The following is a 19,737-nucleotide window of genomic DNA, read 5'->3' as shown; positions in this document are numbered from 1 at the left end:
AGATTAGCATTTTACATACAGCCGGAGGGAGGGAGGAACAGGCAGCGCGGGGGGGGCGGGGAACTCCTGCATAACCCGCCCGGACATCAGGAGAGAGGGAGGAACAGGCTGGTGGGGGGCGGGGAACTCCTGCATAACCCGCCCGGACATTAACAGAGAGGTGCACACGTCAATCAAAAAGTGCACGAAATTTCAAACTTTATAAAGTTGGATTTCACTGACTAAACACCCGAGCTGCCCCCTGATGGTATGTACACACTGTGCATGATAGTGCCAGTGCTGCTCTGGCTGCAGCTTATACTCGAAAATCCTGATGATTGGTTCCCTTTAACACCACAACTGCTCACAGCAATAATGCACAACAACCACTAGTTTGTATCACAACACCTCACCAGACCTGTATAGGTAAACTATAGCTGGCATTAATGGAATTATCCAGCCAGCATATACAGAAGGGAAGCGAATGATACTGGCTCCACTACAGCATGTAAACAAAGACACTAACAAGGAGCCTAGCAGAGAATAACTCTTGCTAGTCTTACTAAGTATGTGGTTCGATGCCTGCGTCTCCCTGCGCTGATCACAGATAACAGAGAAGTTAGCAAGCAAGAGTGCCAGAATGTGTAATTTCCACAGATCCTGATGCTGCCATGACAGTTGGCATGCCCTGCAAGCATCTCGTTGTGACATTGATCCACAACATAGACAATTTCAAAAAGGTTTTTTTTCGAAGATGAAAATATAATAGAGACAGAAGCCAAATATTTAATGGGCTTGTTCGGGATTGTAAGATTGATGGCCAATCCTTAGGCTTTGGAACCAAGCAGGTAGCATGGTCTTGCTATCTGTGCAGGTATACATTAGGGCTCCAATTCATCAAGACCGGCGATGTACAATGAAAATTGATGTCAGGGACTGGCGTGAGATTTCTGGCATAGGGAACGCCACAGTTTGTTATGAATTAGAGAAGCGGTGACATCACACCCGTCTTCTGGCCAAGCACTGTCCATTTTTGCGTAGCTGGTTAAAATTGGCGTGAAACCTCCAAAAGTCACACAATTTATTTTTATTTACATTTATTTTTTATTGACTGTAGAATGGCTATGATGTATCAATGTTTGGAATCAGCGGTACAAAAGGATGTTGATGAAATAGAGAATCATGACTGTAAGGCACTCGGTGTTAATAAGTGCTGAGAAAACCGTGCAATGTAAAAACAACAATGGTCATCGTAATCAAAGCAAACAAGAGACTATAAAAAATATAGCTCTGCAGTGCAGCCAGGCCAACCATCTGTCTTTATAAAATCCTTCTCCAGTCTTCTTTCGAAGCTTATTGAGTAATTCACGGGGGGCAAAAAATGGGTTTTCAGGTTCCATCTGGTACCAACCATCAATGGTGTATTTACTAGTGTCAGACCAACATAATCCAAAAGCTCAAAAGGACCCATTTGGTAACGGACTTCCAATTTCATTGCAACATCCATGTCTTCCTTAGATGCATGACCTCGTTCATGAAGATGCACAAATTCCATTAGGTATGGTACCAGAAGACGGCTAACAATGAATCCTGGGGTGTCTTTACATGACACAGGCATCTTTCTGAGTGTTTAACTGAAGTCCATGAGAGAGTCAGAAGTCGTTTGGCTAGTCATTGGTGTCTTAATGACCTCCACCAGCTTCATCATTGGTACCGGATTAAAGAAATGCAGCCCTCCGAACTGATCCTGCCTAGTTGTGGAGTTGGCCATGTCAGTTATTGCCAATAAGAATGTGTTGCTGGCAAATATGGTGTGTTCTGGTGCAATCTGTCCAGTGTCTTGATTGGTGCGCTTTTCACTTCCAAGTTTTCTATTATGGCTTCCACCACCAGATCATTGCTGTGCACCACGGCCGCTGGGTCTGTGCTTGTGCTGAAGTTTGAGAGGGTTTTGCTGATGAACTGTGCAGCAGCCTCAGACTTGTCCACAAACATCTTCTTAGTGACCCTTTTCAAGCTGTCTTCAATACTTTTTGCAGACTTTTTCAAGATGTCATCAGTCTGGTCCACTAAAACAACAGTGTGTCTGGTTGCTGCAGTTACCTGCGCTATCCCAGCACCCATCAGACCTCCTCCGATCACAGTCATGTGCTTGATAGTCAGATTATTCGCAGTGGCGAAGGCCATGGCGAGGCCATGTCTGCTTGTACTTCTGGGAGCTGAAGGACATGCGAGTGATGTCAGCACAGCGCGCCATGATGATTTAGTCGCACAATCTTTTTTCACAACTCTGTGTTGCACAAAAAATTGATTGATGTGATCTCTGTCAGAATTCTGGCATTATTGCTTTGAAGAATCAGGGTCTAGGTGTCAAATCTCCTTCTGTAGGGGTCTCCAATCCTTCCAGGGTAGTTTGCCAGTAGTTCACATTCTCTAAAGCAATAATTTTATTAGCTATTTTTAGGTAGTTTAAAAATGTGGTATTTCAGTGTGCGGCTGTAGTCTTTTTTTCTATTATCTAGCTATACACACACACACACACACACACACACACACACACACACCAGCCTGTCTCCTCTTCAACTTTAGACTCCTGGAAATAAGAGACCTTTGGTCACATGACGTGATGTCAAAAAGGTTCTTAAGCAGTCCTAATCGGCATATAAACACTGGGGCCGCTGGGAAAATGGGGGCCCTGTGAAATTGCCCAGTTTTCTCTCCCTTTTCCCTAATGCCAGTCCACCATGCCAGCCTGTCCTCTGTTCAATTATTTTAGACTCCTGCAATTAAGAGACCTTTGGTTACATCATGTCACATGACTTCATCAGAGGTCCTTAAACAATCAACTTCTGAATACAATTGATGGTGACCGTAAAGGCCACTTTACACACACAGATAAATCTGCGGCATATCTGTGGTTGCAGTGAAATTGTGGACAATCAGTGCCAGATTTGCGGCTGTGTACAAATGGAACAATATGTCCATGATTTCACTGCAACCACAGATCTGCCAAAGATTTATCTGTATGTGTAAAGTAGCCTTAAGAGACTGGGGTTCCTAAGAAATTGCACAGTTTGACTCCTCCCAATGCTGGCCCTGACTGTAACGAGGGCATATTTTTAGGGAAACAGGGTATTCATGAACCCTCTGCAGGTCTTTAAGTTGCCTTCATAACGACATAGAGAAGGCACTAGAAACAAACAGTAGAAGAAGCAGAAGCAAAGACAATACAGCTGAAAAAAAAAACCACAGAGCAGAAAACCTTAAAATGTAAACACAAAATGAGTGCAGAAAGTACATGAGTAGATATCTCTTACTGGATAGAGCTGGAGGAAACACATCCTGAGGAACATCGGGATCTTCTTGTTTACAGTCCTGTGGGAGAAGAGGACGGGGACATCTCTCTGGTGTTGTCCTCTTACTGGATAGAACTGGAGGAGACACATACAGGGACTGAATTCATTCCTTACATACAGATAATTATAGGCCGTGTGTATATAGTCCTGTCTATTACCTGGTGATGTGAGGGGCTGGGGAACCTCCATCATGACGTCCTTGTACAGATCTTTGTGTCCTTCTAAATACTCCCACTCCTCCATGGAGAAATAGACAGCGACGTCCTGACACCTTATAGGAATCTGACACATACAATGATACCGTCACCCCCGATCCCTTCATAGCGTTACTGTATAATGTCCCAGCATTCCCAGCAGTGTCACCTCTCCAGTCAGCAGCTCAATCATCTTGTAGGTGAGTTCTAGGATCTTCTGCTCATTGATGTCCTCATGTATCGGGGGGGTGAGGTGGAGGCCCCATGATTGGGCTCAGGGGTCTTCCCCATCCCTCAGACACAGGGGCCTGACAGCGCTCACTAGAGGTCTTCTTCACTACTGTGTAATCCTGGTTATGGAGAGACACAGTACTAAATCTCACTCCAGACATTTCCAGAGTCCTCACCTCTCCAGTTCTGTCCATCTGTTATTCCCATAGATAAGAATGGTGTAATGTGACGTCATCAGAATCTCTCACCTCTCCAGTAAGCCGGAAGAGGATCTCTAGGGTGAGGTGTAATATCCTCTCCGCCATCTTGTCCCTGTCCATATCCATCCTTCACGGGGCAATCAGGAGAATTCTCTTCTATAGAAGATCTCCACTGAGAGGATCCGATATTGTAGGGACCTGAATGGGGAGAAGATGACGATGTAACATCATGAGAATCCGCTGTAATAATACAATTACTGGAGATAATAAGGGGAAACATAATGAGAACATTCTGGGGGAACAGTATACTGTGTGAGGGCATAAAGGGGCCGAGGACTGAGGGCAGAAAGGGGCCGAGGACTGAGGGGAGAAAGGGGCCGAGGACTGAGGGGAGAAAGGGGCCGAGGACCGAGGGCAGAAAGGAGCCGAGGACTGAGGGCAGAAAGGGGCCAAGGACCGAGGGCAGAAAGGGGCCAAGGACTGAGGGCAGAAAGGGGCCGAGGACTGAGGGCAGAAAGGGGCCGAGGACTGAGGGCAGAAAGGGGCCGAGGACTGAGGGCAGAAAGGGGCTGAGGACTGAGGGCAGATGGGTTTCCTCACTTCCGGCCTCTCATTGTTGGGGCGTTTGTATCTATCAGAGGAAAAGCAACAAAAACCTCACGATTCATAGAAATCAGTGAAAGGAAAACTCCAAGAAAGTCTCAGAGCTGAAGGGGTTAATGCCGCCTGCCCCAGTAATGGGGAATCTCCACACACCTCCACCTGCAGAGCCGCACACAGATATATAATACCCTGCACCTACCTCCACCTGCAGAGCCGCACACTAGATATATAATACCCTGCACCTACCTCCACCTGCAGAGCCGCACACTAGATATATAATACCCTGCACCTACCTCCACCTGCAGAGCCGCACACTAGATATATAATAACCTGCACCTACCTCCTCCTGCAGAGCCGCACACTAGATATATAATACCCTGCACCTACCTCCACCTGCAGAGCCGCACACTAGATATATAATACCCTGCACCTACCTCCACCTGCAGAGCCGCACACTAGATATATAATACCCTGCACCTACCTCCACCTGCAGAGCCGCACACTAGATATATAATACCCTGCACCTACCTCCACCTGCAGAGCCGCACACTAGATATATAATACCCTGCACCTACCTCCACCTGCAGAGCCGCACACTAGATATATAATAACCTGCACCTACCTCCACCTGCAGAGCCGCACACTAGATATATAATAACCTGCACCTACCTCCACCTGCAGAGCCGCACACTAGATATATAATACCCTGCACCTACCTCCACCTGCAGAGCCGCACACTAGATATATAATAACCTGCACCTACCTCCACCTGCAGAGCCGCACACTAGATATATAATACCCTGCACCTACCTCCACCTGCAGAGCCGCACACTAGATATATAATACCCTGCACCTACCTCCTCCTGCAGAGCCGCACACTAGATATATAATACCCTGCACCTACCTCCACCTGCAGAGCCGCACACTAGATATATAATACCCTGCACCTACCTCCACCTGCAGAGCCGCACACTAGATATATAATACCCTGCACCTACCTCCACCTGCAGAGCCGCACACTAGATATATAATACCCTGCACCTACCTCCACCTGCAGAGCCGCACACTAGATATATAATACCCTGCACCTACCTCCACCTGCAGAGCCGCACACTAGATATATAATACCCTGCACCTACCTCCACCTGCAGAGCCGCACACTAGATATATAATAACCTGCACCTACCTCCACCTGCAGAGCCGCACACTAGATATATAATACCCTGCACCTACCTCCACCTGCAGAGCCGCACACTAGATATATAATACCCTGCACCTACCTCCACCTGCAGAGCCGCACACTAGATATATAATACCCTGCACCTACCTCCACCTGCAGAGCCGCACACTAGATATATAATACCCTGCACCTACCTCCACCTGCAGAGCCGCACACTAGATATATAATACCCTGCACCTACCTCCACCTGCAGAGCCGCACACTAGATATATAATACCCTGCACCTACCTCCACCTGCAGAGCCGCACACTAGATATATAATAACCTGCACCTACCTCCACCTGCAGAGCCGCACACTAGATATATAATACCCTGCACCTACCTCCACCTGCAGAGCCGCACACTAGATATATAATACCCTGCACCTACCTCCTCCTGCAGAGCCGCACACTAGATATATAATACCCTGCACCTACCTCCACCTGCAGAGCCGCACACTAGATATATAATACCCTGCACCTACCTCCTCCTGCAGAGCCGCACACTAGATATATAATACCCTGCACCTACCTCCACCTGCAGAGCCGCACACTAGATATATAATAACCTGCACCTACCTCCACCTGCAGAGCCGCACACTAGATATATAATAACCTGCACCTACCTCCACCTGCAGAGCCGCACACTAGATATATAATACCCTGCACCTACCTCCTCCTGCAGAGCCGCACACTAGATATATAATACCCTGCACCTACCTCCACCTGCAGAGCCGCACACTAGATATATAATAACCTGCACCTACCTCCACCTGCAGAGCCGCACACTAGATATATAATACCCTGCACCTACCTCCACCTGCAGAGCCGCACACTAGATATATAATACCCTGCACCTACCTCCACCTGCAGAGCCGCACACTAGATATATAATACCCTGCACCTACCTCCACCTGCAGAGCCGCACACTAGATATATAATACCCTGCACCTACCTCCACCTGCAGAGCCGCACACTAGATATATAATACCCTGCACCTACCTCCACCTGCAGAGCCGCACACTAGATATATAATACCCTGCACCTACCTCCACCTGCAGAGCCGCACACTAGATATATAATACCCTGCACCTACCTCCACCTGCAGAGCCGCACACTAGATATATAATACCCTGCACCTACCTCCACCTGCAGAGCCGCACACTAGATATATAATACCCTGCACCTACCTCCACCTGCAGAGCCGCACACTAGATATATAATACCCTGCACCTACCTCCACCTGCAGAGCCGCACACTAGATATATAATACCCTGCACCTACCTCCACCTGCAGAGCCGCACACTAGATATATAATACCCTGCACCTACCTCCACCTGCAGAGCCGCACACTAGATATATAATACCCTGCACCTACCTCCACCTGCAGAGCCGCACACTAGATATATAATACCCTGCACCTACCTCCACCTGCAGAGCCGCACACTAGATATATAATACCCTGCACCTACCTCCACCTGCAGAGCCGCACACTAGATATATAATACCCTGCACCTACCTCCACCTGCAGAGCCGCACACTAGATATATAATACCCTGCACCTACCTCCACCTGCAGAGCCGCACACTAGATATATAATACCCTGCACCTACCTCCACCTGCAGAGCCGCACACTAGATATATAATACCCTGCACCTACCTCCACCTGCAGAGCCGCACACTAGATATATAATACCCTGCACCTACCTCCACCTGCAGAGCCGCACACTAGATATATAATACCCTGCACCTACCTCCACCTCTGCAGAGCCGCACACTAGATATATAATACCCTGCACCTACCTCCTCCTGCAGAGCCGCACACTAGATATATAATACCCTGCACCTACCTCCACCTGCAGAGCCGCACACTAGATATATAATACCCTGCACCTACCTCCACCTGCAGAGCCGCACACTAGATATATAATACCCTGCACCTACCTCCACCTGCAGAGCCGCACACTAGATATATAATACCCTGCACCTACCTCCACCTGCAGAGCCGCACACTAGATATATAATAACCTGCACCTACCTCCACCTGCAGAGCCGCACACTAGATATATAATACCCTGCACCTACCTCCACCTGCAGAGCCGCACACTAGATATATAATACCCTGCACCTACCTCCACCTGCAGAGCCGCACACTAGATATATAATAACCTGCACCTACCTCCTCCTGCAGAGCCGCACACTAGATATATAATACCCTGCACCTACCTCCTCCTGCAGAGCCGCACACTAGATATATAATACCCTGCACCTACCTCCACCTGCAGAGCCGCACACTAGATATATAATACCCTGCACCTACCTCCACCTGCAGAGCCGCACACTAGATATATAATACCCTGCACCTACCTCCACCTGCAGAGCCGCACACTAGATATATAATACCCTGCACCTACCTCCCCCTGCAGAGCCGCACACTAGATATATAATACCCTGCACCTACCTCCACCTGCAGAGCCGCACACTAGATATATAATACCCTGCACCTACCTCCACCTGCAGAGCCGCACACTAGATATATAATACCCTGCACCTACCTCCACCTGCAGAGCCGCACACTAGATATATAATAACCTGCACCTACCTCCCCCTGCAGAGCCGCACACTAGATATATAATACCCTGCACCTACCTCCACCTGCAGAGCCGCACACTAGATATATAATACCCTGCACCTACCTCCACCTGCAGAGCCGCACACTAGATATATAATACCCTGCACCTACCTCCTCCTGCAGAGCCGCACACTAGATATATAATACCCTGCACCTACCTCCTCCTGCAGAGCCGCACACTAGATATATAATACCCTGCACCTACCTCCACCTGCAGAGCCGCACACTAGATATATAATACCCTGCACCTACCTCCACCTGCAGAGCCGCACACTAGATATATAATACCCTGCACCTACCTCCACCTGCAGAGCCGCACACTAGATATATAATACCCTGCACCTACCTCCACCTGCAGAGCCGCACACTAGATATATAATACCCTGCACCTACCTCCCCCTGCAGAGCCGCACACTAGATATATAATACCCTGCACCTACCTCCACCTGCAGAGCCGCACACTAGATATATAATACCCTGCACCTACCTCCACCTGCAGAGCCGCACACTAGATATATAATACCCTGCACCTACCTCCTCCTGCAGAGCCGCACACTAGATATATAATACCCTGCACCTACCTCCACCTGCAGAGCCGCACACTAGATATATAATACCCTGCACCTACCTCCACCTGCAGAGCCGCACACTAGATATATAATACCCTGCACCTACCTCCACCTGCAGAGCCGCACACTAGATATATAATACCCTGCACCTACCTCCACCTGCAGAGCCGCACACTAGATATATAATACCCTGCACCTACCTCCACCTGCAGAGCCGCACACTAGATATATAATACCCTGCACCTACCTCCACCTGCAGAGCCGCACACTAGATATATAATACCCTGCACCTACCTCCACCTGCAGAGCCGCACACTAGATATATAATACCCTGCACCTACCTCCACCTGCAGAGCCGCACACTAGATATATAATACCCTGCACCTACCTCCACCTGCAGAGCCGCACACTAGATATATAATACCCTGCACCTACCTCCACCTGCAGAGCCGCACACTAGATATATAATACCCTGCACCTACCTCCACCTGCAGAGCCGCACACTAGATATATAATACCCTGCACCTACCTCCACCTGCAGAGCCGCACACTAGATATATAATACCCTGCACCTACCTCCTCCTGCAGAGCCGCACACTAGATATATAATACCCTGCACCTACCTCCTCCTGCAGAGCCGCACACTAGATATATAATACCCTGCACCTACCTCCACCTGCAGAGCCGCACACTAGATATATAATACCCTGCACCTACCTCCACCTGCAGAGCCGCACACTAGATATATAATACCCTGCACCTACCTCCCACCTGCAGAGCCGCACACTAGATATATAATACCCTGCACCTACCTCCACCTGCAGAGCCGCACACTAGATATATAATACCCTGCACCTACCTCCTCCTGCAGAGCCGCACACTAGATATATAATACCCTGCACCTACCTCCACCTGCAGAGCCGCACACTAGATATATAATACCCTGCACCTACCTCCACCTGCAGAGCCGCACACTAGATATATAATACCCTGCACCTACCTCCACCTGCAGAGCCGCACACTAGATATATAATACCCTGCACCTACCTCCACCTGCAGAGCCGCACACTAGATATATAATACCCTGCACCTACCTCCTCCTGCAGAGCCGCACACTAGATATATAATACCCTGCACCTACCTCCTCCTGCAGAGCCGCACACTAGATATATAATACCCTGCACCTACCTCCACCTGCAGAGCCGCACACTAGATATATAATACCCTGCACCTACCTCCACCTGCAGAGCCGCACACTAGATATATAATACCCTGCACCTACCTCCACCTGCAGAGCCGCACACTAGATATATAATACCCTGCACCTACCTCCACCTGCAGAGCCGCACACTAGATATATAATACCCTGCACCTACCTCCACCTGCAGAGCCGCACACTAGATATATAATACCCTGCACCTACCTCCACCTGCAGAGCCGCGCACTAGATATATGGCTGCTCTGTGCTTCCAGGACCTGTGATGATGTCACATGGAGGGGAGGAGTCAGGGGTCACATGATCAGTGTAGTCCTATATTAATGTGCACACACTGGATGAGGTGAACTGGTGAACACTTTTGAACAACCACAACACCATGAATGATATCAGTAATATATATATATATATATATATATATATATATATATAGCAATCTATTTCGAAGAGGTTTGTGGTATGTAAGGGCTGCAGACAAATCGCATTAAACATATAATGCTCTTGCACTGGACGCATACCTCCCAACCGTCCCGGATACAGCGGGACTATCACGCTTTGAATTGTTTGTCCCGTTGCCACGGGCGGGACGGCCGTCTCCCGGGCTCCGCCCACCCACTCTCTCCCCGCCTCCCTGCTTTTCCCTCCTACCATCCTAACATGTGACGTGGCATAACAGAGAGGAGCGCGCTGCCCGAAACTAGTCTCTGTCTGCTCTGTGCTGCTGCTAAGGTATGTAAACTGAATCTCCCCAGCACTGATTCCCCTCCCTCCCCCCCCCCCCCGGCCGGAGCCTCTCTGTGCGGTCGGCCGGAGCCTCTCTGTGCGGTCGGCCAGCCGCCTCTCTATGCGGTCGGCCGGCCGCCTCTCTGTGCGGGCGGACGGCCGCCTCTCTGTGCGGGCGGACGGCCGCCTGTCTCTGCGGTGGACGGCCGCCTCTCTGTGCGAGCGGCCCGCCGCCTCTCTGTACGGGCGGCTGGCCGCCTCTCTGTGCGGCGGCCCGCCTGCCTGTGCGGGTGTCGCGGGCGGAGGAGGGGACGCCGCGCTTCTCTCACTGCTCGGGTCTGGCTGCCGCGGCCGCCGCGGCCTGCTGCTGCTCGGTGGCTCGAGCGATGGGCCGGATCCCGGGGACTCTAGCGGCGCTCCTCGCCTGTGAGTGAAAGGGGTGTTTGGGAGTGGGGATTGTTTATTGTCCGTGACGCCACCCACGGTTGTGGTGATTTGTTGACACCACCGCTGCTCTGTATGGGGATCCCGGGAGTGATGGTATGGAGCAGCTAGATGTTAGTCCTCCCCTCCGTGGGTAGGGGGTTGGTTGTCCCAGGGCCCAGTGATGAGGTGGGAGATGCAGAGCTTGGTGGGTGCAGGGACGCGGGGGCAGCGCTGTGCCTTGCGGTACTGTGGTACTCACTCAGCCTGAGACGATGACACAGTTCTCGGTAAAACACACGGCTGGAAAGTCGGTTCCCACGGACGGCTGCACTTGCTTTTCCCCAGTAGTTGACGGTGACGGTCCCTTTTCCTGCACCTAAGATGATGATGGTTGCGATGGGTTCCCACCGGTAACCCGCTCCCCGGCTTGGATATGGGCCGGAGGAGCCCTACTTTGCCCGCAGGCGCTGGCCCTGAGAAACTGGTGCCCTGGCGGTGGCGGTGTCTCTCTGTTACGGTTGGACTGTTGCCTTCAATCGGGACTTGGTTGTTGAGAGACAGTCGTCCCCTTCACTGACGGATTTGGCAAATTATGGCGACTCCTAGCCTTGCCGGGATCCGAAAGGCCCCTGCCCTGGTGCTGACTGTTCTTCGTATACTGCTCCAGACCGCCGGGTCACCACCCGTCCGCGGTCCTTCCAGCAACCTCCGAGCAGTCCCCCTGCAGACTATCACCGCCGTCTGCTGACCTTGCTGTCACTGTCCGGGGCACACACCCGGACCAACTTCAGGCTTTACAAACTGTCACTACTCCTACTTTCCTCTTTTACCACTTCACTTCCTTCTACTTTCACTTCCCTCACTTAACTCCACTGTTTACTCAAGCTCTCCCTGAGCTAAACTCCTCCACTCGACTGCCTGGTTTTCCCGCCTCCAGGGCTGTGAACTCCTCGGCGGGTGGAGCCAACCGCCTGGCCCACCCCCTGATGTGGACACCAGCCCCTGGAGGAAGGCAACAAGGATTTTTGGTTATCCTTGATGTTCCTAACTGGGGTGTAGGGTGTGGTAGTGTTATGACCTGTGACCCCTGGCTTCCCAGGGCGTCACATTGGCGGCCCGCCGCCTGTCTGTGAAGGCGGGCGGCCAGCCGCCTGTCTGTGAAGGCGACCGGTCGTCTCACTGTGCGGGCGACCGGCCGCCTCACTGTGGCTGCCTGCGTCTCCATGCTGGAGGCCCGCCGGCTGCCTGCGTGTCCATGCTGGAGGCCCACCGGCTGCCTGCGTGTCCATGCTGGAGGCCCACCGGCTGCCTGCGTGTCCATGCTGGAGGCCCGCGGGCTGCCTGCGTGTCCATGCTGGAGACCCGCCGGCTGCCTGCGTGTCCATGCTGGAGGCCCGCCGGCTGCCTGCGTGTCCATGCTGGAGGCCCGCCGGCTGCCTGCGTGTCCATGCTGGAGGCCCGCCGGCTGCCTGCGTGTCCATGCTGGAGGCCCGCCGGCTGCCTGCGTGTCCATGCTGGAGGCCCGCCGGCTGCCTGCGTGTCCATGCTGGAGGCCCGCCGGCTGCCTGCGTGTCCATGCTGGAGGCCCGCCGGCTGCCTGCGTGTCCATGCTGGAGGCCCGCCGGCTGCCTGCGTGTCCATGCTGGAGGCCCGCCGGCTGCCTGCGTGTCCATGCTGGAGGCCCGCCGGCTGCCTGCGTGTCCATGCTGAATGGGTGTGGATGGGGAGTGGATATGGGCGTGACTGTGAAATGAGTGTGGTTAGGGGGCGTGGCGCCGCAAACTTTGTCCCTCTTTTCCTTCTTTAAAAGTTGGGAGGTATGCTGGATGCAGTGTGTATTGTTATATATTGGTAAGTGCCCATTATATATATAATTGCTTTATTCTGTCTGTCTGTCTGTCTTGCTCCAAAATTGTGTCGTTACAGTGACATTGTGTGTTATGGTTGCTGCGAGCACTGGAGACTATGTCCAGATTTCTTGCTACTGCACATGTGCGAGCGCCAGAGACTAAGTCCAGATTTCTTGCTACTGCACATGTGCGAGCGCCAGAGACTAAGTCCTATCTTGGAGCCATTGCACATGTGCGGGTGACATCATCGCTGACACGAGGTCACATGTCTCTGACACCTTCTATGCCGATTGGTCGCTGGTCATGTGCTTGTGATGCCTTGCTCAGTGATAGGCCAGCATGACGTCACTCCTGTCGTTCTGGCAGCGGATTGGCTCTGGTGTCCTCCATCTTGGATGAGGCACAGAGTCTATATAAGACCCTGACACACGCCGCATGGTGCTCAGTCCTCTTGGTTCATGCATAAGAGTAGACGCTCTGTGCGCGTTCCTCTAGGCATTCCTCTGTCTATGCTAGGTGAGCGCTACCGGCAGGGTAGCGTTCTTATACCTTACAGCTTCGGCTGCTGTCCGTATCCTTACCTCTTAGGGGAGCAGACATAGGCAGGTGCCTGAGGCACATGGTCCGGCTGGGCCTTGTGATTCGACTCGTAGGTGGACGTTGCCGCTAGGGTAACGTTCCTTATACTGTGTCTGGCAGTTGTTCGTATCCTCGCACACTAGGGGAGCGAACAGAGGTAGGAGCTTTGTGCGGCTTACGCTGCTGTTCGTCTCTTTTGCACCACTAGAAGAGCGGACCTACGTAGGTGCCATTTCGCACACATTGCCTTTGTCTCTGTGATTATTAACAGAGACCATTCCACACACCCTCCAAGTAAGGGAGGAATTGCTTTACTTACTTATTATATCCATCTGTGAGTTAACAGAGGTATTGCACTCTGCCATAGTCTGCAGCAGAGTCTTTGCACGGTGGACCCTGACTGTCTGATACTCCTTTAGGTTCTTATCAGACAGCCCCCCGTAACATTGTGTCCTTACAGTGACAACCGTCGGATTGGCCGCTGGGCTCGGCCTGGCCCAGCCCCCCACACACGGATTGGCCGCTCGGCTCAGCCTGGCCCCACCCCCGCACACGATGCCCGCAGGCCACGCCCCCGCACGCGATGCCTGCTAGGCCACGCCCCGTACGCAATGCCCGATAGGCCACACCCCCGCACGCGATGCCCACTAGGCCACGCCCCGCACACGATGCCCGCTAGGCCACGCCCCCCGCACACGATGCCCGCTAGGCCACACCCCACACGCGACGACCGCTGGGCCACGCCCCACACGCGATGCCCACTAGGCCACGCCCCCGCACCCGATGCCCGCTAGGCCACGCCCCCACACATGATGCCCGCTAGGCCACGCCCCTTACACGATGCCCGCTAGGCTGCGCCCCTTACACGATGCCCGCTAGGCCACGCCCCCTCACGCTATGCCCGCTAGGCCACACCCCCTCACACTATGCCTGCTAGGCCACGCCCCCTCACACTATGCCCACTAGGCCACGCCCCCTCACACTATGCCCCCCACACACTATGCCCGCTCGGCCACGCCCCCCGCACATGTTGGGCACCTGTACACCTCCCCCCAGGACAACTCCTCCCATTATACTCCTCTTTCCCCAGGACTACTCCTCCCATTATACTCCTCTTTCCCCAGGACTACTCCTCCCATTATACTCCTATTATAATCCTCCTATTATACTCCTCTCTGAGGGGTTCGCAGCATGGGGGATGGAGCACGATGGGGAGTGCAGCATGGGGGATGGAGCACGATGAGGGGTGCGCAGCATGGGGGATGGAGCATGATGGGGGTTCGCAGCATGGGGGATGGAGCACAATGGGGGGATGGAGCACGATGGGGGGTGCAGCATGGCGGGTGGACCACGATGGGGGGTGCCCAGATTGGGGGGATGAAACACGATGGGGGATGCGCAGCATGGGGGATGGAGCACGATGGGGATTCGCAGCATGGCGGATGGAGCATGATGGGGGGTGCAGCATGGGGGATGGAGCACGATGGGGGGTGCCCAGAATGGGGGGATGAAACACGATGGGGGATGCACAGCATGGGGGATGGAGCACGATGTGGGTGTGCAGCATGGGGGATGGAGCATGATGGGGGTGCGCAGCATGGGGGATGGAGCACGATGGGGGGGTGCGCAGCATGGGGGATGGAGCACGATGAGGGTGTGCAGCATGGGGGATGGAGCATGATGGGGGTGCGCAGCATGGGGGATGGAGCATGATGGGGGTGCGCAGCATGGGGGATGGAGCACGATGAGGGTGCGCAGCATGGGGGATGGAGCATGATGGGGGGTGCACAGCATGGGGGATAGAGCACGATGGGGGATGCGCAGCATGGGGGATGGAGCACAATGGGGGGTGCGCAGCATGGGGGATGGAGCACGATGGGGGATGCGCAGCATGGGGGAAAGAGCATGATGGGGGTTCGCAGCATGGGGGATGGAGCACGATGGGGGGTGCAGCATGGGGGATGGAGCATGATGGGGGGTGCAGCATGGGGGATGGAGCACGATGGGGGATGGAGCACGATGGGGGGTGCAGCATGGGTGATGGAGCACGATAGGGGGTACCCAGAATGGGAGGATGAAACACGATGGGGGTGCGCAGCATGGGGGATGGAGCACGATGGGGGTGTGCAGCATGCGGGATGGAGCATGATGGGGGTGCGCAGCATGGGGGATGGAGCACGATGGGGGGTGCAGCATGGGGGATGGAGCATGATGGGGGTGCGCAGCATGGGGGATGGAGCACGATGGGGGTGCGCAGCATGGGGGATAGAGCACGATGGGGGGTGCGCAGCATGGGGGATGGAGCACGATGGGGGATGCGCAGCATGGGGGATGGAGCACGATGGGGGGTGCGCAGTGTTCTGTCCCCACTTAAAGGCGATGGAAGGTGCGTAGTTGTGAGAGGTTGTGAGAATCTTACCTTCGTTATTCCTATAGGTGGGGCAGACAGGACCAGAGCACTCCAGAGTGAAACATACACATGCTGAGATGAAACAATGGTGGTTTATTTTCTCCAAAGGTTAGGACATGCAGAGTGCAGTAATCCAAGTACTTGGCATTGTAATTCTCTTGCGATGCTTGCCTCTGAAGCTACTACGTGGTCAGAAGACTTTGCTCCTAGTAGCTCCAATCCAATAAGGGATGTTGTTCTCACAAACTCTGGTTTGAAATGAACATACCAGGATGTGATGCAAGAGGGTCATCAGACACTCCCATGGGCTGGGCAAAAGAAACAGAGGAGCTGAAAGGTCTGACCAGTAGATGGCAGCAGAGACAAGCATGAAAAACATTAAATAACAGTTTTAACTAAGACAAATAGAAACAGCACACGCAGCATGGGGGAAGGAGCATGATGGGGGGTGCAGAATGGGGGGTGGACCACGATGGGGGATGCACACCTTCCCCAAAACACACACACACACCGCCAAACACGCACCGCACAACACACCACATACACACTGGGAACCACAAACACCCCCCTACACAGACACCCACACACACAGACAATGCCGCACACACACAACACACAAACACCGCGGCACACACAAATATACGCATATACCGCGCAACACACACACATTGCACAAAACATACCTCCCCCAAAACACACACACGCACCCCACAGCCACACCCATACAAACCGCGCAACACACACAGCACCACACACACACAACGCTACAGACACACAGTGCTCCACATACAACGCAACACACAACACAACACACAAACAACACCGCTCTCACACCCCCCTACCCAGACAACACCCAGAACATTTACAGTGCCCTACACAAACACTGGCAACTACACACAACAACATCTATATATATATAACATAAATCATACATTAACTACACAATAAATTCTAGAATACCCGATGCGTTAGAATCGGGCCACCTTCTAGTCCACAGATAATGCTCTTGCACTGGACGCAGTGTGCATTGTTATATATTGGTAAGTGCCCATTATCCTCATATAATGCTCTTGCACTGGACGCAGTGTGCATTGTTATATATTGGTAAGTGTCCATTATCCTCGTATAATGCTCTTGCACTGGACGCAGTGTGCATTGTTATTTATTGGTAAGTGCCCATTATCTATATATATAATTGCCTTATTCTGTCTGTCTGTCTGTCTTGCTCCAAAATTGTGTCCTTACGGTGACACAAAGCTGATTGGCCGCTGGGCTTGCCATGGCCCCCGCACGGATTGTCTGCCCCCCCCGCACGGATTGGCCGCCACTCATACTCAGACTCACACGCACACTCAGACTCACACGCACACTCAGACTCACACTCAGACTCACACGCACACTCAGACTCACACTCAGACTCACACGCAGACTCACACTCAGACTCACACGCACACGCACACTCAGACTCACACGCACACTCACACGCACACTCACACGCACACTCACACTCACACGCACACGCACACTCACACGCACACTCACACTCAGACTCAGACTCAGACTCAGACTCAGACTCAGACTCACACTCAGACTCACACGCACACTCACACTCAGACGCACACTCACACTCAGACTCAGACTCACACGCACACTCACATTCAGACTCACACGCACACTCACACGCACACTCACATTCAGACTCACAGGCACACTCAGACTCAGACTCAGACTCACACTCAGACTCACACGCACACTCACACTCAGACGCACACTCACACTCAGACTCAGACTCACACGCACACTCACATTCAGACTCACACGCACACTCACACGCACACTCACATTCAGACTCACAGGCACACTCAGACTCAGACTCACACGCACACTCAGACTCACACTCAGACTCACACGCACACGCACACTCACACGCACACTCACACGCACACTAACACGCACACGCACACTCACACGCACACTCAGACTCACACTCAGACTCACACGCACACTCACACTCACACTCACACGCACACTCACTCAGACTCACACGCACACTCAGACTCACACGCACACTCACACTCACACTCACACTCAGACTCACACTCACACTCAGACTCACACTCACACTCAGACTCACATGCACACTCACACGCACACTCACACGCACACTCAGACTCACACGCACACTCACACGCACACTCACACTCAGACTCACACTCAGACTCACACTCAGACTCACACGCACACTCACACACACACTCACACGCACACTCACACGCACACTCACACGCACACTCACACTCAGACTAACACGCACACTGACACTCACGCACACTCACACTCACACTCACAAGCACACTCACACTCAGACTCACACGCACACTCACACTCACATGCACACTCACACTCAGACTCACACTCAGACTCACACGCACACTCACACTCAGACTCACACGCACACTCACACTCAGACTCACACTCAGACTCACTATGGGGAGATAAGGTATGCACACCAGTGACTATGTAAGGGGAATACATGAAATAGCAGAAACTGCTGTGTGAATACTGACTTGAAAAATCCAATAGCTATATGAAGAGTGAAAATGTGAAAAATGGAATCTGCATTACTGCCATGAACATATGAATCAAGAGAAATTTAGCTACTGAATTGATCAATGCAACAGAGCCCCAACACTACGCCAAAGTATTTCTCTACGTTGGGGTGCTCTATTGCATTGATCAATTCAGTAGCTAAATTTCTCTTGATTCATACAGTTAGGTCCAGAAATATTTGGACAGTGACACAAGTTTTGTTATTTTAGCTGTTTACAAAAACATGTTCAGAAATACAATTATATATATAATATGGGCTGAAAGTGCACACTCCCAGCTGCAATATGAGAGTTTTCACATCCAAATCGGAGAAAGGGTTTAGGAATCATAGCTCTGTAATGCATAGCCTCCTCTTTTTCAAGGGACCAAAAGTAATTGGACAAGGGACTCTAAGGGCTGCAATTAACTCTGAAGGCGTCTCCCTCGTTAACCTGTAATCAATGAAGTAGTTAAAAGGTCTGGGGTTGATTACAGGTGTGTGGTTTTGCATTTGGAAGCTGTTGCTGTGACCAGACAATATGCGGTCTAAGGAACTCTCAATTGAGGTGAAGCAGAACATCGTGAGGCTGAAAAAAAAGAAAAAATCCATCAGAGAGATAGCAGACATGCTTGGAGTAGCAAAATCAACAGTCGGGTACATTCTGAGGAAAAAGGAATTGACTGGCGAGCTTGGGAACTCAAAAAGGCCTGGGCGTCCACGGATGACAACAGTGGTGGATGATCGCCGCATACTTTCTTTGGTGAAGAAGAACCTGTTCACAACATCAACTGAAGTCCAGAACACTCTCAGTGAGGTAGGTGTATCTGTCTCTAAGTCAACAGTAAAGAGAAGACTCCATGAAAGTAAATACAAAGGGTTCACATCTAGATGCAAACCATTCATCAATTCCAAAAATAGACAGGCCAGAGTTACATTTGCTGAAAAACACCTCATGAAGCCA

At 52.0% G+C, this 19,737-nt stretch overlaps 1 pseudogene; it reads right to left on the bottom strand.

Moving 5' to 3' along the window:
• Positions 1-1,235: 1,235 nt before the first annotated feature.
• Positions 1,236-2,166, bottom strand: LOC142261667 (hydroxyacyl-coenzyme A dehydrogenase, mitochondrial pseudogene; annotated as a pseudogene).
• Between the last annotated feature and the right edge of the window lie 17,571 nt (positions 2,167-19,737).

Source organism: Anomaloglossus baeobatrachus, unplaced genomic scaffold (genome assembly GCF_048569485.1).
Source record: "Anomaloglossus baeobatrachus isolate aAnoBae1 unplaced genomic scaffold, aAnoBae1.hap1 Scaffold_2374, whole genome shotgun sequence".
In the NCBI taxonomy this organism is placed as follows: Eukaryota; Metazoa; Chordata; class Amphibia; order Anura; family Aromobatidae; genus Anomaloglossus; species Anomaloglossus baeobatrachus.
The sequence above is the reverse complement of the archived record's forward strand: the minus strand, read 5'-3'. Positions and strand labels throughout refer to the sequence as shown.